General features: G+C 37.9%; 1 protein-coding gene and 1 pseudogene across 34 annotated transcripts in view; one reads left to right on the forward strand and one right to left on the reverse strand.

Moving 5' to 3' along the window:
* Positions 1-27,140, forward strand: part of NRXN1 (neurexin 1) — a gene marked incomplete at both ends in the record, with an annotated part of 1,144,386 nt that overhangs the window by 299,203 nt on the left and 818,043 nt on the right. The gene's annotated exons all lie outside the window — the stretch shown is intronic.
* LOC307064079 (protein mago nashi homolog) lies at positions 2,517-2,952 on the reverse strand (annotated as a pseudogene). Its single transcript has one exon. The product of its transcript is annotated as a protein mago nashi homolog (transcript).

Raw genomic sequence — 27,140 nt, forward strand, 5'->3', positions numbered from 1 at the left:
CTATGAAGAGCATACCAAGTAAAGATGGTTTTTAAATTGGAATTAAATGCATCTAATTAGCAACTATTAAATTGCTTAAGTTGTGGGCAGTTTTAAGGAACACGGACTCATTTGTCTCACATGTTTAAACAAATTGTAGGGGATTAGAAATCACTAAATTATTAACGATTCTTTCTAGCCTTCAAAAGATTCTAAGTGTTGCAGCAATCTCTGAATTGTCAATGCCTCTGGATCCTGGAATAAAATAAAACGGATGCCTTGGAAAAACCTGCTATTTGTTCACTCTTATCGTGGTGTTGTATTTAATAGGCTTTTAGTTGAATACACATAATGGGGAGAAATCTGTTCTGAAATTTAAATTAATGAAAGCTTTTCAAAGTGGCTTCCAAATAAAAAATTTAGGCTTCTTTTCAGAGGATGGATAAGGATGGGAATTCTAATTACCCACACAATGTAGATTGCTTCATGATTCATCTCTGCAAATCAGCAGTTTGAAATCCTATAGTTAGCATTGGGTGCTCTCCAGTAAGATTTTAGGAACATCAGCTTGGTATTTGGCAGAAATACAATGTCAGTTGTCCAGACATCATTTTTCTCAATGAGCACATGTTTATATGTTAGATAATCGCAGAACCAAATCAATTACAGTTTTATTTCCATTGACAGAGGTTAATACCCTGTGAGGTATATTTACATCTCAGAAGGCTAAGCATTGTGAACCTTGGAGGAAAGGAATAATTTTACAAATGGAGATAATAGGCAGGCCAACGAATTGTTGTTTCTTGAGGATTTGTATGCTCTTTTACCTATTTTTAATTTACCTGAGTTTATGTTTTTGGCTTACTTTGTAAAATAATTCAGTTGGATTAAGACTAACAGTGCTGACAAAGTGAGAGAGTGGCATGGACATATATACACTACCAAATGTAAAGTAGATAGCTAGTGGGAAGCAGCCGCATAGCACAGGAAGATCAGCTTCGTGCTTTGTGACCACCTAGAGAGGTGGGATAGGGAGGGTGGGAGGGAGACGCAGGAGGGAAGAGATATGGGGATATATGTATATGTATAGCTGATTCACTTTGTTATACAGCAGAAACTAACACACCATTGTAAAGCAATTATACTCCAATAAAGATGTTAAAAAAAAAAAAAGACTAATGGTGCTAAAAGGGGCTGTTTGAGTCTGAATCAATACTTGTAACCACCTCTATAAACCAGTGCTTAAGAGCTTCTGTGCTCAGGATAACTGTTCTGAACTGAGCAGGCTGTGTATAATTCATTAGTAACTATGTCCTCGTTCTTACTATTTGCCAGGCACCATGCTGGGAGATACAGATTGTGCATTGCTTTAGCCCTCAGAACAGGTTTGATGGGCCCTTCTCTTAAGCATCCTTGAGAAGTGACACCTGCAGAAAGTTTTGCTTAAGTGAGTCATCTTTCATTTGGAAAATGGCTCATTGAATTGTATGATTATTTTTTTCCTCTTCTTCCTGGCTAAGAGTAAGTAGGCTGTTCGAAAGCTGAGGGGAGCTTCTTCCACTCTCTAATACTAGAGCCATCATTAAAACTGGGGATCATGCGTGCCTTTCCACACCTTTGTACACTCAAGGAGCACTGACCACATGCTGCTTCAGGTCCTGTACTTACGTATGTAGGGTGGAGCCTGTTTCTGCTCTGAGAATTGCAGCTCTTGCATGTTTGCTGGCAAGCTTTTGTTAATTCCCATGCAAGGTAGTGTGACTTGCACAAACAGCTGGGTTTTGCTGCTATCACTTGGAAGTTTATTTCCCCCAGCGTGTATATAAGCCCTACTTTGGGAGAAGATGGAAATCAGGTCCTAGAGAATTCTTTCTTTGAGAGTACACTTTGCTAACTCAGACCCACATTCAACGGAAAACACGAATTTATCTGTTCACAATTGTAAATGTATACAATAGTGCTCAATGGACTAAATATTCAAGTAGTAATCTCTTATTTATTCAAAGCTATAAAAACAGTTCTATAGATGTGATTAAACCGTGCATGGGAAACATTAAATTCAAGTTAAGGCTTTCACAGGCATAGCTTTGCACAAGTGGCCCATCTCTTAGAACCTTCAGGTAGACCTTAGATGCCACCTGTGCCACTGCCACCTCTCCCCTTCACTTTCTTCTTAAATCAGAATGTCTTCTTTTGTCTTATTTTCTCAAAGTGTGTTCTTATTGGGTAGCAAGAAAGAGTAAATATGATAAAGAAAGGGCCAATCCCATAAGCATTATTCATGAGGGAATATGTATCCTTGATGATGCATTCTATATATTTTGCTTTAAGAAGCATAGTTATTGAGTGTGACATTCTGAAGATTTATTTCTTATTCCCTTTGAAGTTAGAAGGGTGAAAACTGCTTTTTTTGGTTATGTTATTTATTAAAGACAATCATTTATAGTTTATAAAAAATATTATACACAAAAATGTCCTGATAACGGTGATTAAAAGCAGCTACTCCCACACTCCTTGTGTCCACACCAATATTCAATCTAGATTGGCTTAATCTTGAAGTGTAATTCAGTAAGACCAAAGATCAAACACTTCAGGTCCTGGAGAAGATAATAAAATACTCATAAGCCTTCTGGATTCTTGGATTGATTGACATCAATAAGGGAATCAATTTTTGATGTCATGAAGGAAATATGTTCATCTCCAATGATGATTTCAAGCTCCTGCCGGCGCCCTTAGTCGGGAGGAGGCCACAAAGCATTATCCTCTTTGGGAATTTCAGTGTCATCGATTATTCTCTTCAGTTCCTCCATCACGCTTTTATGTACATAAACCTCTTTTCTGATCGTATCAGTTTTATAATTGTTGTTATTGGGATATCTCGATCCCATTGGGTCAGAACTCACACTCCAGGAGTTCGAAGCTGAACTTGCCCTTGTGACCCCTGCAGTAATGCAGATAGAAGTCACTCTCCATGGCTCTGAAAACTGCTTTTAATTTCAAGGAAATCTACATTAACTTATGCTAGCTAATTAGTACTTGCATAGGTACTTTGGTGGTGGTTAGAAGAACCACTTGTGTAGGAATTTTGATGGTGATGCTAGAATAAGGAAACATTAAAGCAGAGTCAAGAACTCAAATACTGCTCAGCCAAACAGGAAAGGAATGTTTTGGTTTTCCTTTCCTTCCCTTCCCTTTCCCCTTTTTGTTCTGTTTTTCAACATCTAGTGAGCTACCTATAAGAAAAGAGCACCCAGGTTTTAAGTGAAATTTTATAGTTTTTAACTAATGGTAAATAATTGGAACAAAAAATTAAAGTAAAACTCTAGGGAAACCACCAAAAAAAAAAAAAATTAAAAAATGATGGCTGGTCAGATAAGGACTCTGAATGCTATGTATGAAATTTGGCCTTAAAACAGTATAGGCTTCTGTCATTATCATCTATCATCATCATCATCATCATTATTATCATTAATTTGTATAAAACTTGCTGATGGTAGAATATGAACTGCAGTATCTGGTAAGATCTCCGGTCCTAACATATGGCAGTATAGGTCACACTCTCAATGTCTACTCACATTTTAATTCTGCATGTTGACAAGATGGAGGATCCATGTTAACAATGACTGTCAGTGATGTTAGGGCGGAGTCTTTCATTTTAAAACCATAAATCTAAGATTGTACCTATTATCACTCCTTCTTATAAACTTTTAAAATTGAACTAGTCATTTAGTTTGAGAGTGGTGGCAGATGGTGTGATTAAGATGTCTCTGTTCCAGTCCTATTTCAACCATTGATTTACTGGGTAACCTTGGACAAGTTCCTTACCCTTTCTGAATCTCAGCTCCCTCATTTGTAAAATGGAAAGTTGGCTTCAGATGACCTTTAAGGTTATTTCCAGATCTTAAATATTATAATTTTACAAACTAATTCTTCTAAATTGCCAGTTAGATTAATTTCTCCACTAACAATTATTTATCTGAAGGAACCAATTTATATTCAGTCTAAAATTGTCATTGTATTCCTCTTTTTGAATCCTTTAAAGATAACCATGTTCTCTGTTATATTTGATGCAATGATGCTTTCATAGATATTTTATTTATTCTGAGCCTCTGTTTCCTCCTCCCAAATTGTTTCTGAGGCCAGACACCTGCTGAGGGTTATGTACTATCTCCTGGGAAATCCTCCAGAACAAGAATGGAATCAGGGAAGGGCATGGGATGCCAACGGGGATCGAGTTCTGACCCTTTTCCTCTCTGGCAAAAAGAACAGGATTCTTTGACTTCTAGACTAACATAGATCAGGCTTCAGAAACCAACTAGTCTAGTTTTCAGTGATGCAGAATGGATTGTCATGCCACATCTTCTTGCAATGGACTACTTCTGAGACAGCTTGTAGCATCTCTGGACAACTATAGCTGTAGCTGTCTCCGATAAAACATATAAATATAACCATTTTAGAAATCTAACATATATCAACATATGTTTGATAAAATATGAGGAAAATCTGAGGATGGATTGGGAGATTTTGAAAAACATAAAATTCAGAGACCAGTTTTTCATAAAGTATCAATTCCTAGCATCACTGTCAGTATGCCTGTTTATCTTGTCTGTCTGTGAGACTGAGCCATCAGGAAGTTTTCTTTGTGGGACTTTCAGTATTAGACCTACTTGCTGTATTCAACTTCTGCAAAACTGAAACCAGACACTCACTGACAATAGGTGTTATCTGAAGCAATATATTACTCAGAGAATTGAAATGTCGTATATCTGATTTGAGGGTCTCTTGACTCAACCAGTTAATTATTTTTATTGCCCTGTAGGAATTTATACTTGTTAGTGGCAGATGGGACTCCAATTTTAAGCATTTGCCTAATTAGGCATATTACTGAAATAGGTGATTCCGGGTGAAGAGCTATCAGTTACTACAGAGTCTTCCGGCTCCCACACTAAATGTGTCCTAACCAAGGAAACTGAAGGAGCCTTGAAAACTGTTTGAAGGATTTGGGAATTATTTGTAATTTACCATGGTGCCTTTGTTGTATCGATTATAACTTTCTGGGCTTACGGGGATTAATTAACAGGACTAAATATGAAAGAGCTGCACACTAATGTCATTAACAGGAGCCATAATTACAGAACATAATTGGCAATAATTCTTCAATGGTTATTTGGTAATCAGATTCTTTTGGGGTTAAATGAAAATCAAATAGACATTTTATTCATAGAGATAATAGCAATACAATAATGCATAATCACACTTGTCGTTTAACCTTATCGATGCTGCACACTGTGTCAAAGGAGGCCTGTGGTGTGTCCAGGAATAGTTGGGTAGAGTCTTTTTGCAGGGCCAGGATGGGATGCTGAGTGAAAGTATAGCCTTTGGGGTTAGAGAAACATGGATTCTAGTCTTGGTTGTGTAACTTACTAGTTGTGTGACCTCTGACAACCCACCAACCCCTACCAAACCTCTGTTTCTTCATCTGTTAGTAAGGGCAATGCCTAGCTGATGATGTTGTTTTTGAAATGAAGTGAAATAATGCTTGTGAAATCTTTACTATCATGTATGGTACATAATAGGTGCAGTTCAAAATAGGAGGTTGCTTGTGATCATAGCAGAGGAAATGGTGCCCAGCAGAAGCCAGGACACTGTGAATGATACGGAGGAGACAGACTCTTTGGGCTCATACCCCATATGCACCTTCTCCTGGCTGTGAGCCTTGGGAAAATTCCTCAACTGCCCTGTGCTTCAGTTTTCTCTTCTGTAAAATGGTGCTAGTGATTTGTCTACTTGATAGGGTTGTTCATAGGATTAAATGAAAGAATATGTGTAAAGGGATTAGTAGGTTAGCACATAGAAGCATTGGTATTATTACTATTACTATCACCCGTGTGGAAAAGCTTATTCATGAATGATGAAGTAGAGAAAATTACCAAAGAAAATAGAATCTTGACCTGCCTCAAGAAGAGTTATTGAAGTCTGTTAGAAGGAGAAGACCAGATGTATTAGGTGTGGTCTCACTGGCTTTGAAGTTGGAATCATACTTGGAATTCCACCATCTAGATTGTCTTGGGAAAAGATGAAATAGACTTGAAAGAGGACAAAGGAAGGGGGTGGAACCCTCAAAAATCCAGCAGACATAATTGATTATCTATGATGTGCCAAAAACAAGAAAAAATAAACAAAAAGGGAGACATCTGTTTCCATCATACATCCACAAAGAAATCTGTAGGAATTGGAGGAACATTCCCCCAAATGTGAACATTCTTGGCTCCCTTCCTGTCCTCCCATTTGCCTGATTCTCCCCACTCCTATCCCAACTGCCAAGAATATACCAAGTAAACTCTAAATGCCAGGAAAGAAATTCTTCAGAAAGACAAAGCTAGAGGTCAAGGACCTGAGTACAAAGTCACTTCTGAGTTGTGGTCATCCTTTTCTGATCCGTGTGCAACCTGAATGACCTATTGCATACCCTCTAGTGCCAGCCTCTGTCTTGCTTAATCTAATAATCTACTCTGAACACAGAGCATGTGAGAGAAGTCTGTGGGTGGGGTTCATTTGTATACTTTAATACACTTCCTGGAATTCGCTCTCCTTGCTTTGAACAGAAGTGTGAGCATTCTCCAGTCACACTGAATGGGTTAAGGAAGCTAACTGGAGGATTCAGCTGTTCCCCATATCCCCCCCACCTTTTTTAAAAATTCTGCTTTCAACCCACTGCCTTCATCTATCTTCCCGAACAGGATATTGATCAGCTCTTGAAATGGTCTTTCTCATTTCTGGACACTCTCTCTGCAGATACTGTAGGAGTGGAGGAGAATATGGTCCTGCCCTTGAAATGTAGTTATTTCAGAACTGAGCTTTAAGAGCCTCTGATGAGGCAGATGATGCATAAGCAACCCTCTAGTGGCCAGGGAAGCCCCAGTCAACAACAACAAAAAAGGAAAGTCAGCCCCCAGTCTCTGAGTGGACTGTTTCAAAAGTGCCTTTGTGAACTAGTTGCTTGAAACTCAGACATCATTTGTTCATTGATACAATGCGCTCACGGAAGTCTCCTTAACCCTTAATGTCCCTGAGGCAGATAGTTTTGTACAACAGCCATTGTTAGAACATTGTCACCTAACATATCAATATATCTATAACAAAGTCTAATTATAACTTTGGATGCCGAGAAAACATGACATGGTCGGAAATTGAACGGGACTGCTTTAGGCTCCAGTCACTGCTGGTTACTCTTGTGATCTGAGCAGGGAGCAGGCCGAGCTAGAGGGTCCCGTTGGCAGTGAGAGGAGAGGATCCTGGGTGTTTCTTAATTATCATCATATTTCCCACCACCATCTATTAACCTTTTGGTGAATCAAGACACGACGGGCTATGCCAAGACAGAGAGAGGAAGGCCATGTTCAAGTTAGGTTTGAATTCCTTAATGGAAAGAAAAAAATGAAGGAAAGGAAATGAAAGGAATGGAAGGCATTCAATAGCAATGGCATCTGTAGAGGAAAAAGTTAAGGCAGTTCCTTTCGACTCCCAGAGGGGCAGCTATAAATGTAAAAATATCTATGATTTACTGAGTGCTTACCATGGACCACATACTGTGCTGGCCCCTCACTTGCATTATCTCATTTAATCCTAGCAATAACAGTTTCATGTAGATACCATTATCAACTTCATTTTATGGATGAGTAGCAGCGATTTAAAGGGATTAAGTATCTCGCCCAAGTTGCAGAGATTGCAAGTGATGGAGCTAGGATGCCATCATGCTGGTTGGATTCTGAAGCCTGTCTAATTAACCATGATGCTGCCTGCCTTCCAGCCAGATATTAAAGTGAGGAGTGCCTGCTCATAGATGCCTTTCATTGAGAGGACAGGATGTGATGCAAAAAGCAGTGAATAGAGAAATGTCAAATGATTCAGTCAGAAAATTATGATTTAGTTAAAACCCTTTGATTTGAGAAAAACTCCTTTGTATGCTTTTATTGCAATAATTTTGATAGCAAATTAATTTTGTCCTTCACTACTCCATGCTGCCTTTAACATTCTATGCTAAGCATGTATTTATTTTACACGAAAAGAACAGCAGTTTTTCAGTTTCATAACTATAATCATACCATTATGAATATGTATTCTTAGTCTAAAGCTCTGTGAAAGGCAATTAATTAAAGAGGTAACACCTCTCTACTTAGATTTTGCTCTAGGGAAGTCATTTAACTAATCTGGACCTCAATTTGTTCACCTATAAAATGGGGAAAACAGGTTTACAATGGTCAATAGGAATGTTTAGAAAGTGCTAAGCATAATGCTTTAGCTTTAATAGATTCTGAAGAAATAATAGCTGTGATTATTAATAATGTTGTCTTCTAGTATTATTATTATTATGGTTGTTATTACTGTTACTCTAAATAAAATATTTCCTAATATAACATACCAGTTAGTCCTACTTGGGGAGACGAGCACCTGTGAGAAAGGTCTCCAAGGCCCCTTCTACTCTTACATGCTCTTCATACTGTTTTCTTTCCAGATGGGAGATTTTCTGTTCTTATAAATATTATCCTCCTAGATTCATTATTAAAATGTTATTCTGTTTTAATCAAAACACTGGAAACTATGATAGCATTTATATTATTCTCTTTTCATAAAAAAATAATATTGTTGTTATTACATAGTCTTCTGACTATAAAGACATAGCTTGTAAGTACTACTTTTTAAATTGTGTGGCTCAGGTCTTGACTGATATTGTACATAAATGTTCTCAAAAGATGTGAAAACAGAAATAACATGTGGAAGAAAAGGCTCAGTGTGGGTGAGAATTCAAACCCCTCACAGTTATGGGTCTATAAAGACTCCAATTTTGTGTTGATTCTGATTTCAGGGCAATCTTGAGCTAAAATTAGGTCCAAGACCTAGTGAGTATATGGTGATTCTGTGAGGGGGAGAAAATTGTTTGTTTCTTTCCATTTATCCACATTCTCTCAAGAGGTGTAATTCTCTGAAAATTTGCTATTAAATCCTTTGCTGTTGAATAAAATTCAGTATAAAATAGTTATTTCTCACTCTTGTCCTAGGTAGATTCATATTTAACACCAAAGGGAATTTTAGGGTTTCCTTATCAATAAAGACAAAAGATGCAAAAGATGGAACTGTAGTGAGCTTTTTAAAGATCATGTGACAGTTGAATCAGATAGGGTTCATTTTTTAAAAATGTCTTTGTTATTTGTTGAATTAACTGATATGCAGGTTTTTTTTCTTTTTTTCATCTGCAAATTGCCTTTTTTCATTGGGTTTCTGGACAAAGCAATTGATGTGGAAAGTACTTAGCATTAAGTCTGCTATGTATTTAATGCTCATTACATGCTCCCCTCTTTCTTCAAACATTCCCTCAACTTTTCTTTCCCATTTCTCAGCTAACATAAACTACCAGACCAAGAAAGTATCTCATTTGAAATATTTTCTGACAAAAAATGCTGACCAGTTTCCTAGATTCAGTTTGCCTTCTCCATTAACAACTCCTTATTAATTCTGTTCATAGAGTATGCACATTTTTAAATTTCAGTGACCTCAAGCACATAGCTCACTAGTTCCTGGAAGGAAACCAGGGCATTTATATTTAAAGTGTATAAATAGCAACAATAGCATGAGGTAGAGACTGACCTAAACTCAAGTTCAAATAGCAAATCACCTCACTAATGCAAAAATAAAAACAAAAAAATGTTTTGTCATAGAAGACAAAACACACCCTTCTCAAGGGTATTTAAGTGTTTGAACTGTCTATGCCATGTCTTTCTATAATGGAAAAATCTGTATTACTTTGGAAATCACCATTGTCCCATATCCCTTTTTTTTTCCTGCTGCATTTTGAAATGCGCTACAGCAGACTCTAATGACCTTTAACAGACCTCTCCACTTGTCCAGTTTAGGCCAGCAGCTAATTGGAGGGACCTTGGGTCTGTCTACTGACCTCAGAAAGTTAAATTTTCTCACCTTGAGTAAAAAGGTGGAAATAAGTAATGTTTTGGAGAATATTTCCTGAAATTGTTGTCTGCATGACTATGAGTCTAAGACTCTGCCAATGTTATTATTTACTAATAGTAGCAATTGCCATTTATTAAGCACTTATTTAATCTTCTCAAGGGACGTATTAGATAAGTACTATTGTTATGCCCTTTTATAGGTTAGAACACTGAGAATTGGAGATTAAGTAATTTGCCCATGATTATATAAACTTAGTTTTCTAACCCAAATCAAACTCCTCAGACTTGCAAAGCCCGTGTACTCTTATGTGTGAGTGACAACTTGAGGACAAAAATATATTACATATTATAATATATACACATATATTTTAAATCTCAAACTTAAATTTCTTTCCTTCTGGAACATTTAGCAAAAGGAGGTTAATTATACTTCATTTTACTATACTCTGGGCAAAAATAGTTAAAATGGGACCAGATAAGTGATAAAATTACCTAAAATTAAAGATGATGGATCGTCTTTATAGATCACTTATATTTCTTCTCTTTCTCTCTCCCTTTGGCTTTTTGTTTGTGGGTGGTATATAGTTAGTTATGATATTTATTTGCATGCAAACACCAACTTGTTAAAACTAAAATCATTTGAATGAGTTTTGATGTTGATAAAATATCTCACATCACTTAGGGTCCGAGGTCTCAGACGTGGCCTCAAGGCATAACTGGGACCAGAACCAGGAAAGGACAGAGGAGACTCCAACCCTGTGTTTCCTGTTCCTGATGGTCAGTGTGTTTGACATGATTAGGGTGAGGGTTGCAGAGTAAATAATCTCAGTGCTGGTAACATTTTCTGGGATTGTTACCACTTTCTTCATTGAGAGTGGCTTGAGGAAAGACAGCATGGAGAAAATGGAGACAGAGTGGCAAGAAAAAGAGGTATCCTGAGGCTTCACAAACTGAGGCACACATTTGCAAAGCCACCAGGTGAACATAGTGTGTCATTACTTTTACATTAAAATAAATGCAGTAACATAATGAAATTAAAAATATGTGAGGCTTCCCTGGTGGCGCAGTGGTTGAGAGTCCGCCTGCCGATGCAGGGGGCGCGGGTTCGTGCCCCGGTCCGGGAAGATCCCACATGCCGCGGAGCGGCTAGGCCCGTGAGCCATGGCCGCTGAGCCTGCGCGTCCGGAGCCTGTGCTCCGCAGCGGGAGAGGCCACAACAGTGAGAGGCCCGTGTACCGCAAAAAAAAAAAAAAAAAAAAAAAAAAAAAAAAAAAAAAAATATGTGAATTTTTAAGATAAAATAGAAGATGTAAAATACATTCCTTTTATACTTGATTCTGGAATTCTGAGATACATTTTTATTTTTTTCTCATATTAGAAGCGTGGGGAGAAGTGGGGAGGAGAATAGATAATACAGATGTGTTGAACAGAAAAAAAATTTTTAAGTATGGCAGTATCTTAGTCAAGATAACTTTATAGTTAGACACCAGGTCCTTTTTCAAGGTTGCACTATAAATAACTCAGTTCTTAGGGAAACAGTTATTTGGACACAACCAATAAATTAACATTTATTATTTGGCAGCAGAATTGGTTAAGTCCAGACTGCAGTGTGTTTCTGTCATAAATGGTAACCTGGTTTTGGAAAGACAGCTAAATAAGATAATGAGGATAGTTTTGATCTTTTTTAATTAATACTGATTTTTATGTGTCAGTTTTGTGTAGGCAGGAGATACAATTATGCCCTAAGTGCAGTAAGTCATACCCTTCACAGACTGTGACAGAGAGAAGGAGTATTTTTAGTGGTAGGAGTTAATTTGTGCTGGCATTAATGCATGAAAACGTTGATGATGATGTCTAATTGTTTCCTATGTTACTAGTTCAACTAAAAATAGGGTTCATGAACCAAGCTGTGGGAAGTTATCGATTATGACAGTTTCTTCAAAAGTGAATTGCTTAAAATTATTCTTCTTACTAATCAGTTTTTGATTCCAAAATGAACTTTTATTCCATTTTCCTCCTCTTCTTTCTCCCTCACTCATCTGAGCCTCCTACACTAAATATTGAAATAGACATAACAAGTGAGGAAATGTATAACCTACTTTACTTATGCTAGGAAAGAAATACCGGGGGAAAACTCATTTTAAAAATTCAGTATTGGGCTTCCCTGGTGGCGCAATGGTTGAGAGTCCGCCTGCCGATGCAGGGGACACGGGTTCGTGCCCCGGTCCGGGAAGATCCCACATGCCACGGAGCGGCTGGGCCTGTGAGCCATGGCCGCTGAGCCTGCACGTCTGGAGCCTGTGCTCTGAAACGGGAGAGGCCACAACAGTGAGAGGCCCGCGTATCACAAAAAAAGAAAAAAAAAATTCAGTATTAACCATTTTATTGACTGTTTTATATAAATATAAATGGATACATTCACATAGTCAAACACAAAGAATATCTGTCATTCTCATTAGGTTGATACTCTGCATATATAATTTCTTTGGAAGTGTGCTGATTTAGTAATGGTTTGGCTTCATCATATTGAGATAGCCTTAAAAAATGTCCAGTTTGTTCCCATTTATGTACTCAGGGACAATTTCCTGAATGCTTACTGTGCACTCTGCAATATACTGCTCTTTACTAGAGTCTTGAAAAATAAGATTGGCAGGAAGATGTTAAGACTTAGTTTTTATCTGTGTTAGAATACTTCCTCTTCAAGGAAAACAATCACAAATTTATTATGTCACATAACCAGAAATCCAGAAGTCAGATAGTTTGACATCTCTAGATTCTCTTGAACCTGGCCATTATCTCTCTGCCATCTTCAGCATATTGACTGGCTTTCATCCTTAGGTTTGTCTGGTTGAGCTCAAGATGAGTGCAGTAGCTTTACATATGCTCATATATGCTTCATATATGCTCATATAACTACATCCTAAAATAGACTAGGACTGTGTGTGTGTGTGTGTTTGTGTGTGTGTGTGCCTTTCCCACAAGTTCCTAAGCATTTTCCCTCCGGTCTCATTGACTCTTTCCTAAACCAGTCATAGGCATTAAAAGAGAATTACCAAGCATCTCTAGGCTAATCAAGACTCTTGCCCCCAGAGCTAGGCAAAGTTAAGTTTCCCTAGAAGCACTGATCACTTGAATGCCTAACAAAAGTAGAGCAGGAAAATAGGTGGAAAAAGGGTACCGTTTTAAGAGCTACTTAGAAGTAAACACAAATAAGCAAAATTACAAAACTTTGAGAAATATACACAGCTTCATGAATCATATGTACAGGTAAAAAGTGATATGGTAAATGCTAAGGAGCTTGGAGAAATCATCCTATAGTGAACAACTATGCTTGCATTGCCATTTGACTTTTAGAATCACTGACAATTTTTCAGTATTTGAGGTAACAGTAAAAATAACCAAATTCTACTATGTCTCAAAGACGATAAAAGACGAAAGCCTGAATCACCCTACATATTTCCCTGTGAATGCACTAACAAGTTTTTAAGCCTGAGAATACTTTAGCCCCCTTTTCAAATCATAGCCCATTAAACAAGAATCTCACTTAACTTTTGATATTTCACTGTCAAATAATGAAGATGTTAAAATTCCCTCCTGCTGTGTGTATTTACGAAAATGATCATATAAATAAACATTGATTAAAACTTTTCTTATGGAATAGGGAAAGACCAATGAGCTAGAGTAGCCCATAAAAGTTTACTTCATTTAGTAAGGTTTCTGAATAATATAGGTAACCATATTGATTATTGAATTTATCTACCATTTTAATTAGTGTTATGCACACACACACACACACATATATATATGTATATATACAAACAAATTAGTACAGGTTGCACCATATAGAATTACTGGTTTGTTTAGGTCAAAAGAGATGAATATCAGAAATTTCATATGGTTCAGCTAAAGATTTTTAAGCAAGTGGGGTACAGAGAAAGCATTTGGAGACAATAAAGCTTTGTTGCACTTTGTGACTAATACACTGTGTTTTCAGCCCCAACAAGGGTATCTTGAGAACAATACTAACTTGTACTTTTAATTATACAAGAAAGTCTCCTTGACAAAATATCTTCCGTGAATCTAATGTCCTTGATCTATTTCTACCGTGCTACCAGAAAATCTTCAATAGCAAGCATTTGTAAGAATTTTTGCCATCCACAGATTTACAACATGCACTGTTATAGGAAATATTAATGCCTGTCATGAATTAGACCTCAGAAATTCAGAGTCCAGGTCTAGCTTCCTTTGCAAGTAGTATTCTACAGACAGGAATTTTAAATCTAAAATTTAATCTAGTATTTTAAATGTAAATCAAGTCTTAGCACTGATTCAAACCATGTCTTCTAAAGATAAAGACACTGAAGCCTGGTGACCAACACAGACCTGGTTATCTGAGGCAGTTCTAACCACCCCCTCCCCACGCCCTCTTCTCACTATACATCTAGTTGCCTGATACGCAGTCAGGATGCCACCCTTTAACCTTGGGGGCCCTGCTTGTTTTCCCCCATAATGGCTGAGGCTTTTGTTTCAAGTTTTAATTAGATTTTTGTTATTCTTTCCAGGTATAAACATGCTCCTTATTTTTTAATATATCTGAGAGCTTTAGGGCCTTCCTTTAGTGAGTTATGTTTAATGCTTGATTATTGAGACATTTCCTTTTTCCCTCCCCAAATTTAAAGCTTTTATCAGATTGACAATAATAAAAAAAAATTCTGTGAGATTTCAGAAGAGTTGCCAATATCTGCCAGTTTCCACAAAAGAACTTCTGCCTTCTCTGTATACTCTAATGGCTGAGAGTATTGCCGTATTTTTTCTGTTATTGCTTAGAAATCTGAAGTTTCTATACCTTTATTGTACATGGAAAGTAGAGCATTTTGTGTGATATTCTTTCAATTCTGAATAGATTAGATGTTAAATGGCTACATATTGTTTAAAGGCAGGCAGAGAGCTGACATTTGAACCAGAGAATTGCTTTTTTAAATTTGGAATACACACAAAACTCCTAATTCCGTCAACTTATGGAGGTCAGTGGCAAATGGGTCAGAGTCAGTGTAGAGATGTGATACCATTAATATGAAAATTTGCCTAGTGCATAAGCAATATTGAGTTTTAAAATAATTTGGACCCAAATAGGTTCTTCCTAAAGCCAGCAATTTCACTGAATTAAGCAAGATGTATTCATCTTTTTAGTGGACAGGATCTAAAACACTGTTCTTGGAAGGGTCGGGCTTACTCTCTGGTTGATATTCTGCAATCCAAATGCAGCTCTATTTTGTGTTTTTTCATCTGTGCCATTTCAAGCCAAAGTAGTCCTCAGAAACAGTATTTAGTGTAAAAAGTAATTCTGTAATAAATGTTTTCCAGCACCCACGGTTTCCAAGCTAGTTATAATGTCTGTCTTCAGGTAGGGTTCACCCATGCCCCTTCCTTTTAGAATTTGCATGCTTGGAGAAAATTTGTCTCCATAAACCTTCCTTAATAACCCTTGTGACTCTGATATTTTGATATTCCTTAGTGTTTCCTTATAAAATTCTTATACTCTCGACTTTTTATTTTTTAAGATCTTTAAGAGAAAGACTACCTTCCACATGGGATCCTTGTTATAATGTCTTTGGGCTATTGTCAATAGGCTTTTTTAAAATGAAATATTTTGACCATTTTAGAACTGACTTTCATTGAATAACTACATCTTATAGTCAATAGTGTGACCAAAAAAATAAATAAATGAATAACCCCCAAAATAAGAAAGTATTACCCTTGTATATTGACATGGAAGATAGAACAAGGCTATTCCTTAGAGGGTGATCCTCCAAAATTATAAAATGGGTGAGAATTATTAACATTAAAAAGAGGGATTCATGACTCTTTATGAAAATAAACAGTAATCTGAGTTAAATGTTACTAAGTTTAAATAAGCAGACAATTTAAAGTCATGGACTTTAGAATGAATGCAGCCTGGGTTCAAATCCCAGCTCTACCATTTACATTTTATAAGACCCTAGGCAAGTTACTTAACCTTTTTAAATTTTCTCATATTTAAAATGGGAACAATACCATCGGTCTTATAGAGCAATTGAGATAATTAAATAAAATAACGTGTCTAGGGCTTCCCTGGTGGCACAGTGGTTGAGAGTCTGCCTGCCAATGCAGGGGACACAGGTTCGCGCCCCGGTCCAGGAAGATCCCATGTGCTGCGGAGAGGCTAGGCCCGTGAGCCATGGCCGCTGAGCCTGCGCATCCGGAGCCTGTGCTCTGCAACAGGAGAGGCCACAACAGTGAGAGGCCCACGTACCACAAAATAAATAAATAAATAAAAAATAACAGGGCTTCCCTGGTGGCGCAGTGGTTGAGAGTCCGCCTGCCGATGCAGGAGACACGGGTTCATGCCCCGGTCCGGGAAGATCCCACATGCCGCGGAGCAGCTGGGCCCGTGAGCCATGGCCGCTGAGTCTGCGTCCGGAGCCTGTGCTCTGCAACGGGAGAGGCCACAACAGCGAGAGGCCCGCATACCGCAAAAAAAAAAAATAAAAAAATAACGTGTCTAAAGGACACTACATAATGATCAAGGGATCAATCCAAGAAGAAGATATAACAATTGTAAAAATTTATGCACCCAACATAGGAGCACCTCAATACATAAGGCAAACGCTAACAGCCATAAAAGGGGAAATTGGGGCTTCCCTGGTGGCGCAGTGCTTGAGGGTCTGCCTGCCAATGCGGGGGACGTGGGTTTGTGCACCGGTCCGGGAGGGTCCCGCGTTCCGCAGAGCGGCTGGGCCTGTGAGCCATGGTCACTGGGCCTGCGCGTCCGGAGCCTGTGCTCCGCAACGAGAGAGGCCACGGTGGTGAGAGGCCCGCGTACCACAAAAAAAAAAGAAAGGGGGAAATTGACAGTAACACAGAGTAGGAGACTTTAACACCCCACCTTCACCAATGGACAGATCATCCAAAATGAAAATAAATAAGGAAACACAAGCTTTAAATGGTACATAAACAAGATGGACTAAATTGATATTTATAGGACATTCCATCCAAAAACAACAGGATACACTTTCTTCTCAAGGGCTCATGGAACATTCTCCAGGATAGATCATATCTTGGGTAACAAATCAAGCCTTGGTAAATTTAAGAAAATTGAAATCATATTAAGTATCTTTTCCAGCCACAACGCTATGAAAAATATCAATTACAGGAAAAAAACTGTAAGAAGTACAAACACATGGAAGCTAAACAGTACACTACTAAATAACCAAGAGATCACTGAAGAAATCAAAGAAGAAATCAAAAAATACCTAGAAACAAATGACAATGAAAACACGATAACCCAAAACCTATGGGATGCAGCAAAAGCAGTTCTAAGGGGGAAGTTTATAGCAATATAATCCTACCTCAAGAAACAAGAAACATCTCAAATAAACAACCTGACCTTACACCTAAAGCAATTACAGAAAGAAGAACAAAAAAAACCCCAAAGTTAGCAGAAGGAAAGAAGTCATAAAGATCAGATCAGAAATAAATGAAAAAGAAATGAAGGAAATAACAGCAAAGATCAATAAAACTAAAAGCTGGTTCTTTGAGAAGGTAAACTAAATAAATAAACCATTAGCCAGACTCATCAAGAAAGAAGGGAGGGGCCTCCCTGGTGGCGCAGTGGTTGAGAGTCCGCCTGCCGATGCAGGGGATACGGGTTCGTGCCCCGGTCTGGGAGGATCCCATATGCCGCGGAGCGGCTGGGCCCGTGAGCCATGGCTGCTGAGCCTGCGCGTCCGGAGCCTGTGCTCCGCAACGGGAGAGGCCACAACAGTGAGAGGCCCGCATACCACAAAAAAAAAAAAAAAAAAAAAAAAAAAAAGAAAGAAGGGAGAAGATTCAAATCAATAGAATTAGAAATGAAAAAGGAGAAGTAACAATTGACACTGTACAAAGGATCATGGGAGATTACTACAAGCAACTATATGCCAATAAAATGGACTACCTGAAAGAAATGGACAAATTCTTAGAAAAGCACAACCTTCTGAGACTGAACCAGGAAGAAATAGAAAATATAAACAGACCAGTCACAAGTACTGAAATTGAAACTGTGATTAAAAATCTTCCAACAAATAAAAGCCCAGGAACAGATGGCCTCACAGGCAAATTCTATCAAACATTTAGAGAAGAGCTAACACCTATCCTTCTCAAACTCTTCCAAAACATAGCAGAGGGAGGAACACTCCCAAACTCATTCTACAAGGCCGCCATCACCCTGATACCAAAACCAGACAAAGATGTCACACACAAAAAAGAAAACTACAGACCAGTATCTCTTTTTGCAATAGATGCAAAAATCCTCTACAAAATACCAGCAAACAGAATCCAGCAGCACATTAAAAGGATAATACACCATGAGCAAGTGGGGTTTATCCTAGGAATGCAAGGATTCTTCAATATATGCAATTCAATCAATCTGATAAACCATGTTAACAAATTGAAGGAGAAAAACCATATGATCATCTCAATAGATGCAGAAAAAGCTTTTGACAAAATTCAACACTAATTTATGATTAAAAACCTCCAGAAAGTAGGCATAGAGGGAACTTACCTCAACATAATAAAGGCCATATATGACAAACCCACAGCCAACATTGATCTCAATGGTGAAAAACTGAAACCATTTCCACTAAGATCAGGGACAAGACAAGGGTGCCCACTCTCACCACTGTTATTCAACATAGTTTTGGAAGCTTTAACCACAACAATTAGAGAAGAAAAAGAAAGAAAAGGAATACAAATCAGAAAAGAAGAAGTTAAACTGTCACTGTTTGCAGATGATATGATACTATACGTAGCGAATCCTAAAGATGCTACCAGAAAACTACTAGAGCTAACCAATGAATTTGGTAAAGTAGCAGGATACAAAATTAATGCACAGAAACCTCTTGCATTCCTGTACACTAATGATGAAAAATCTGAAAGAGAAATTAAGGAAACACTCCCATTTACCATTGCAACAAAAAGAATAAAATACCTAGGAATAAACCTACCTAAGAAGACAAAAGACCTGGATGCAGAAAACTATAAGACACTGATGAAAGAAATTAAAGATGATTCGAACAGATGGAGAGATATACCATGTTCTTGGATTGGAAGAATCAATATTGTGAAAATGACTCTACTACCCAAAGCAATCTACAGATTCAATGCAATCCCTATCAAATTACCAATGGCATATTTTACAGAACTAGAACAAAAATCTTAAAATGTGTATGGAGACACAAAAGACCCTGAATAGCCAAAGCAACCTTGAGAAAGAAAAACGGAGCTGGAAGAATCAGGCTTCCTGACTTCAGACTATACTACAAAGCTACAGTAACCAAGACAGTATGGTACTGGCAGAAAAACAGAAATATAGATCAATTGAACAGGATAGAAAGTCCAGAGATAAATCCACACACATATGGTCACCTTATCTTTGATAAAGGAGGCAAGAATATACAATGGAGAAAAGACAGCCTCTTCAATAAGTGGTGCTGGGAAAACTGGACAGCTACATGTAAACAAATGAAATTAGAAAATTCCCTAACACCATACACAAAAATAAACTCAAAATGGATTAAAGACCTAAATGTAAGGCCAGATACTATAAAACTCTTAGAGGAAAACATAGGCAGAACACTCTATGACATAAATCACAGCAAGATCCTTTTTGACCCACCTCCTAGAGAAATGGAAATAAAAACAAAAATAAACAAATGGGACCTAATGAAACTTCAAAGCTTTTGCACAGCAAAGGAAACCATAAACAAGATGAAAAGACAACCCTCAGAAGTGGAGAAAAATATTTGCAAATGAAGCAACTGAGTAAAGACTAATCTCCAAAATATACAAGCAGCTCATGCAGCTCAATATCAAAAAAACAAACAACCCAATCCAAAAATGGGCAGAAGACCTAAATAGACATTTCTCCAAAGAAGATACACAGATTGTCAACAACACATGAAAGAATGCTCAACATCACTAATCATTAGAGAAATGCAAATCAAAACTACAATGAGGTATCACCTCATAACAGAATGGCGATCATCAAAAAATCTACAGGGCCTCCCTGGTGGCGCAGCGGTTGAGAGTCCGCCTGCCGATGCAGGGGATACGGGTTCGTGCCCCAGTCCGGGAGGATCCCATGTGCTGCGGAGCGGCTGGGCCCGTGAGCCATGGCCGCTGAGCCTGCGCGTCCGGAGCCTGTGCTCCACAACGGGAGAGGCCACAGCAGTGAGAGGCCCGCGTACCGCAAAAAAAAAAAAAAAAAAAAAAAAAAATCTACAAACAATAAATGCTGGAGAGGGTGTGGAGAAAAGGGAACCCTCTTGCATTGTTGATGGGAATGTAAATTGATACAGCCACTATGGAGAACACTATTGGAGGTTCCTTAAAAAACTAAGCATAGAACTACCATACGACTCAGCAATGCCACTACTGGGCGTATACTCTGAGAAAACCATAAGAGTCATGTACCACAATGTTCATTGCAGCTCTATTTACAATAGCCAGAACATGGCCAGCAACCTGTTTATCGACAGATGAATGGATATAGAAGATGTGGCACATATATACAATGGACTATTACTCAGCCATAAAAAGAAACGAAATTGAGTTTTTTGTAGTGAGGTGGATGGACCTAGAGACTGTCATACAGAGTGAAGTAAGTTAGAAAGAGAAAAGCAAATACCATATGCTAACACATACATATGGAATCTTAAAAAAAAAAAGAAAGGTTCTGAAGAACATAGGGCCAGGACAGGAATAAAGACGCAGACATAGAGAATAGACTTGAGGACATGGGGAGGGGGAAGGGTAAGCTGGGACAAAGTGAGTGAGTGGTATGGATATATATACACTACCAAATGTAAAATAGATAGCTAGTGGGAAGCAGCCACATAGCACAGGGAGTATCTGCTCGGTGCTTTGTGTCCACCTAGCGAGGTGGGATAAGGAGGGTGGGAGGGAGACGCAAGAGGGAGGGGATATGGGTATATACATATGCATATAGCTGATTCACTTTGTTATATAGTAGAAACTAACACATCATTGTAAAGCAATTATACTCCAATAAAGATTTTTAAATAAGAATAATAATGTGTCCAAATGGCACAGTTAAGAGTTCCATAAGTGAGAATTTCTTATTGGTCTCAAGTCATTATGGTTTTAATAATTTTTAAGCACTGGCCTTTCATACCATTGTCAGAAAAATGTGTCTTTCCCCACAATGTATCACTGCTTCAGAAATTATGACCAACCCCTCAAATAGTTAATTTTTTATCATTCTTAATTTAAGGTATCACTGCAATGTCCAATTAGTTTTTTTTTCTGTTTTTTTTTTTTTTTTTTTTTTGCGGTACACGGGCCTCTCACTGTTGTGGCCTCTCCTGTTGCAGAGCACAGGCTCCGGACGTGCAGGCTCAGTGGCCATGGCTCACAGGCTCAGCCATTCCGTGGCATGTGAGATCTTCCCGGACTGGGGCGTGAACCCGTGTCCCCTGCATTGGCAGGCGGACTCTCAACCACTGCGCCACCAGGGAAGCCCTCCAATTAGTTTTTAAATAAATATTTCCTGGGCATGCAGTAGGTGCCAAGCACCATGGTAAGACATGAGGGTATAGTAACGAGCAAAGCCAGACATATATTTCCTGCCCTCTTTGATATTCTTGTAGGGAGAAAGACACTCACTATGTAATTACACAAACAAATCTAAAACTGCAACCACTTCAGGCAGTTAGGCAGGAGAGAAACACGGAGTTCTAGGAGTCTCTCCTGGTCAGATTTGGCCTAGTCAAAGGCTCTTAGAAAAATTTTCCAAGAAATCACATTGTGACTGGATTGTAAGGGTGATTGAATGTGAACCAGGTGAAGAGAGAACAAAAGGTGTTCCATGTAGAGAAAAAATAGAATGTTCAAGTGTCCTGTAGTAGGGCAGAGGAGGGAGAATGCAAGTGAAAGACCATTGTAGCTGGATTAGTACAGGGAGCAGGGAGAGAGAGGTTTGAAATGAGACTGAATTTTGTTTCCAGAACAAGCCAAGTCTTCTAGGTCATTTAAAGTGTTTTGTTTTTATTCTAAAATAGCAAAGAGACACTATTTAAGGTTTTATGAAGAGCTAATATGATCAGATTTGTTTTCACAGGTTAGAGGGTGTTTGGAATGGCTATTTGACAGCCTGTTAGGAAGATGTTGCAGTAGTTCCTATTATAATGTCTTGGACTTGGATGGAGGTGGTGAAGATAGAAAGCTGTCAATGTATTCAGATACATAGAATGAAGTAGAGGGAGATATCAAGAATAAGAGCTGAGGTACCTTGTGGTCATATAAGATACGTGACAAATTGGCAGTTGAATGCATGGATTTGTACCTGAGAAAAGAGATCTATACTGGGGTAATGTATATGTTAGTCATCTGGGTGTAGGCACTAACTGAGGGACATGGCATAGAAGAGGTAAAGGGAATGATTGGGTTATTAATAAGACTATGTTATTTTTTAGGTAGGGCAATGAAAAGACAAAGACTAGAGTGTTACTAAAATTAGAGACTGTGATATCTTAGCCGATTATGGAATATACTAAGCTCGTATTTTATAGTCATTTATTGAAATTTAGCAAACATTCCCAAAATTTCTAGTGGCCTGTAGAAGTGTTAGGGGTACAACGAGAGAAACTATACGTAGAATGTTAGTGTAATTGAATCTAATGCCCTTTCTGAATCCAAAAAATAGTGACTTAGTCTCTCTCTGTCGCTCTTTTGCATGTGCACGTTCTTCAGCAACTCTAAAAAATATTATTAAATAAACAAGAGTCAAATATGTGAGTCATTTCTAAAGTCTCTAGGACTGTATGTTGTGTGTACTTCACTCATGTTTCCATCTCATTATTCTTATTTTCCCGTTTTCCTATATTCTTGGTTAATTTAATAAACTTTCAAATTTATTTTTTTTCTGTTGCTATTTTGTGTCCATACTCGTAAGCCATAAAGTGAATTGTAAAGATAATTTTGAAACATAATTGAATATAAATAAATTAAAATATAAAATCTGTAAATACTGGTTTAGTGAAATTTTCCCTAAATATTTTACAAATGTACCAGAAAGATATATATGTCTTGGCATCTTTCTCCTAGTGAATTTTTATTTAAGATTGGTAATAAAAGAAAAGGAAATATAAATTCTTAAGAATTTAAATTCTACCTTTTTTAAGCTTTTAAGTTTAATAAGAATAGGCTAACATCACTCCAAAGGCCAAATGGAAATAGTTTAAAAAGTAGAATATCGGGCTTCCCTGGTGGCGCAGTGGTTGAGAGTCCGCCTGCCGATGCAGGGGTCATGGGTTCGTGTCCCGGTCCGGGAAGATCCCACATGCCGCGGAGCGGCTAGGCCCGTGAGCCATGGCCGCTGAGCCTGCGCGTCCGGAGCCTGTGCTCCGCAACGGGAGAGGCCACAACAGTGAGAGGCCGCGTACCACACACACAAAAAAAAAAGTAGAATATCTTTCAACACATCCTTCACTTTGAAGTGGATTTTTTAAAGGAAAGTGGGTACATAGATATCTTGTAGCCAAATAACTGGTCTTGATGCATATTAAAAGGCTGGTCTTTCAACTAGTTATCATTCGTTGACATTTGGATATGTTGAAGTCCTGTTTATTTCACTTTCTGTTCTCTAGATTTATTTGCTTGAAATAATTTAGTAGTGAAATATATACTTGCATACTTTGAAATGTGTCTGTTCTGCCTTTTTAGCCAGCAGAATAGACAGAGGAGTTTTGTTGTTTTGTGTGTGTGTGTGTGTGCGTGTGTATGTATGTGTGTGTGTAGTTTTTTTTTCCTGGTGAAAAATATTTTAAGTTATAGGTATACTGCCAGCAAAAAGCTTTTCTCTACAGCTCATTTGTTATATAGAGCCTGCCAGAGTGAATTGAGGGCCTTATATGAGCAGGCAGTGGACCTTTGAGCCAGGTGCTTGTTCTCACTCCTTTTTTATGATATTTGATGGTTCATTAGAATTCTGTCTTCACACCTAGCAAAACAGAAAGTAAGCATAAATACGATGTTTATTGTCAGAGGAAAAAAAAAGCAATAAAGCACTTAGGGCTATTGAAGTTTCATCTTAGTCATTTTATCTTGAAATGATGACTTGCCCTTGTTTTATTCTGAATTCACATTTACCAGTGTAAATGCATTACCCATCCAGTGATACTGAGGAAGAGAGGCTTCCAGGATGCAACATTCTATGCTCCACAGAAAAGTGCTTCTTTTTGAACTAAGAATTTGCTGGAGATTAGGGTCAAAGTGAAAGATTTAGGGGAGGGATTTTGAAGCTTGGCATGACTGACATTTTGATCCAGTTAACACTTTGTCCTGGGGGCTTGTTCTGTGTACTGTAGGATGTTTAGCAGCATCCCTTGCCTCTATTCACTATATACCAGTAGCCCCCCCACCCCCCGCTTACTTGTGACAACCAAAAATGTCTCTAGACATTGCCAAGTGTCCTCTGGTAGGAGGGCAAAATTTCTCCTAATTTACAACCCCTGACTTCAGGTAATTTATGAATAAGTTTTAGTAGTTAAAACACATGAAAAGCTACGATACATAAACATCTCAGAAGTATACCCCCCCACACACACATACATGCAGACATGAAAAAATAGAGTTCTTAGGTAGTTAAAGCATTTAAAAAATATGTTATACCATTATCTTAAAATAAGAATAAAAACAGCACCTTTGCTAGTTCAATCCAGTTTCCATTCTTAGAAATATTTTGTAAACCATTGACTAAACCTGCTGAAAATTGATTTCCTTTAACCTATTTTTAATGTTTGATTATTATCACAACTGTATTATCAATATTAATCTTCTCTAAAGATTAGCAAATTCTGAATTCACGTTGGTATCTTTATCCAACGGTTGATTCTGGTAGTCTGATAAAAATAATAAATCATGACTATATTTACTTTTGTACTTATTAAGGGCAATTATATTATCTATTTAAAGAAATAAAACCTTACAGGGAAACAGAATAGTCTGCAGAGATAACTAATATTTATTTATCACTATTGGATTGGCCGTTAATCACTTAATGCTCATTTCTCATCTCAAATGAAGCAATCGTTAGGCAAAATTTTGGGTTTTTGTCTTCTTTCATTTGTTATAATATAAAATAAACATAAATTAAATAATTTAAGCAAAATTTTGGGTCAGTCTGTGATTTGGGCAATAAAAATAAATTACACCCCAATTTTTACTTACTTTGTTTTGTTTTTCATCAATTAATTTTCCAATTAAATTTGATTTTTCTATAAGTGTACTAGTCCATTGCCTGGCAACATTACAAAGTTTTTATTCAATCAACAGTAAAAACAGGTTTCATTCTACACAAATGTTTCCCTATTGCATCATCTAAAGCACTGGAATTTTTTTTTTTTTTATTAGTTTCTGCTTTATAACAAAGTGAATCAGTCATACATATATATCTGTTCCCACATCCCTTCCCTCATGCATCTCCCTCCCTCCCACCCTCCCCATCCCACCCCTCCAGGCGGTCACAAAGCACCGAGCTGATCTCCCTGTGCTCTGCGGCTGCTTCCCACTATCTATCTACCTTACATTTGGTAGTGTATATATGTCCATGCCTCTCTTTCGCTTTGTCACAGCTTACCCTTCCCCCTCCCCATATCCTCAAGTCCATTCTCAAGTAGGTCTGTGTCTTTATTCCCGTTTTACCCCTAGGTTCTTCATGACATTTTTTTTTCTTTTAAATTCCATATATATGTGTTAGCATACGGTATTTGTCTTTCTCTTTCTGACTTACTTCACTCTGTATGACAGACTCTAGGTCTATCCACCTCATTACAAATAGCTCAGTTTCGTTTCTTTTTATGGCTGAGTAATACCCCATTGTATATATGTGCCACATCTTCTTTATCCATTCATCCGATGATGGACACTTAGGTTGTTTCCAGCTCCAGGCTATTGTGAATAGAGCTGCAATGAACATTTTGGTACATGTCTCTTTTTGAATTATGGTTTTCTCAGGGTATATGCCCAGTAGTGGGATTGCTGGGTCATATGGTAGTTCTATTTTTAGTTTTTTAAGGAACCTCCATACTGTTCTCCATAGTGGCTGTACCAATTCACATTCCCACCAGCAGTGCAAGAGTGTTCCCTTTTCTCCACACCCTCTCCAGCATTTATTGTTTCTAGATTTCTTGATGATGGCCATTCTGACTGGTGTGAGATGATATCTCATTGTAGTTTTGATTTGCATTTCTCTAATGATTAATGATGTTGAGCATTCTTTCATGTGTTTGTTGGCAGTCTGTATATCTTCTTTGGAGAAATGCCTATTTAAGTCTTCTGCCCATTTTGGATTGGGTTGTTTGTTTTTTTGCTATTGAGCTGCATGAGCTGTTTATAAATTTTGGAGATTAATCCTTTGTCAGTTGCTTCATTTGCAAATATTTTCTCCCATTCTGAGGGTTGTCTTTTGGTCTTGATAATGGTTTCCTTTGCTGTGCAAAAGCTTTGAAGTTTCATTAGGTCCCATTTGTTTATCTTTGTTTTTAGTTCCATTTCTCTAGGAGGTGGGTCCAAAAGGATCTTGCTGTGATTTATGTCATAGAGTGTTCTACCTATGTTTTCCTCTAAGAGTTTGATAGTTTCTGGCCTTACATTTAGGTCTTTAATCCATTTTGAGCTTATTTTTGTGTATGGTGTTAGGGAATGATCTAATCTCAAACTTTTACATGTCCCTGTCCAGTTTTCCCAGCACCACTTATTGAAGAGGCTGTCCTTTCTCCACTGTACATTCCTGCCTCCTTTATCAAAGATAAGTTGGCCATATGTGCGTGGGTTTATCTCTGGGCTTTCTATCCTGATCCACTGATCTATCTTTCTGTTTTTATGCCAGTACCATACTGTCTTAATTACTGTAGCTTTGTAGTATAGTCTGAAGTCAGGGAGCCTGATTCCTCCAGCTCCGTTTTTCGTTCTCAAGATTGCTTTGGCTATTCGGGGTCTTTTGTTTTTCCAAACAAATTTTGAAATTTTTTGTTCTAGTTCTGTGAAAAATGCCAGTGGTAGTTTGATAGGGATTGCATTGAATCTGTAGATTGCTTTGGGTAGTAGAGTCATTTTCATAATATTGATTCTTCCAATCCAGGAGCATGGTATATCTCT

This window comes from Hyperoodon ampullatus (assembly GCF_949752795.1).
Source record: "Hyperoodon ampullatus genome assembly, chromosome: 15".
Lineage (NCBI taxonomy): Eukaryota > Metazoa > Chordata > Mammalia > Artiodactyla > Ziphiidae > Hyperoodon > Hyperoodon ampullatus.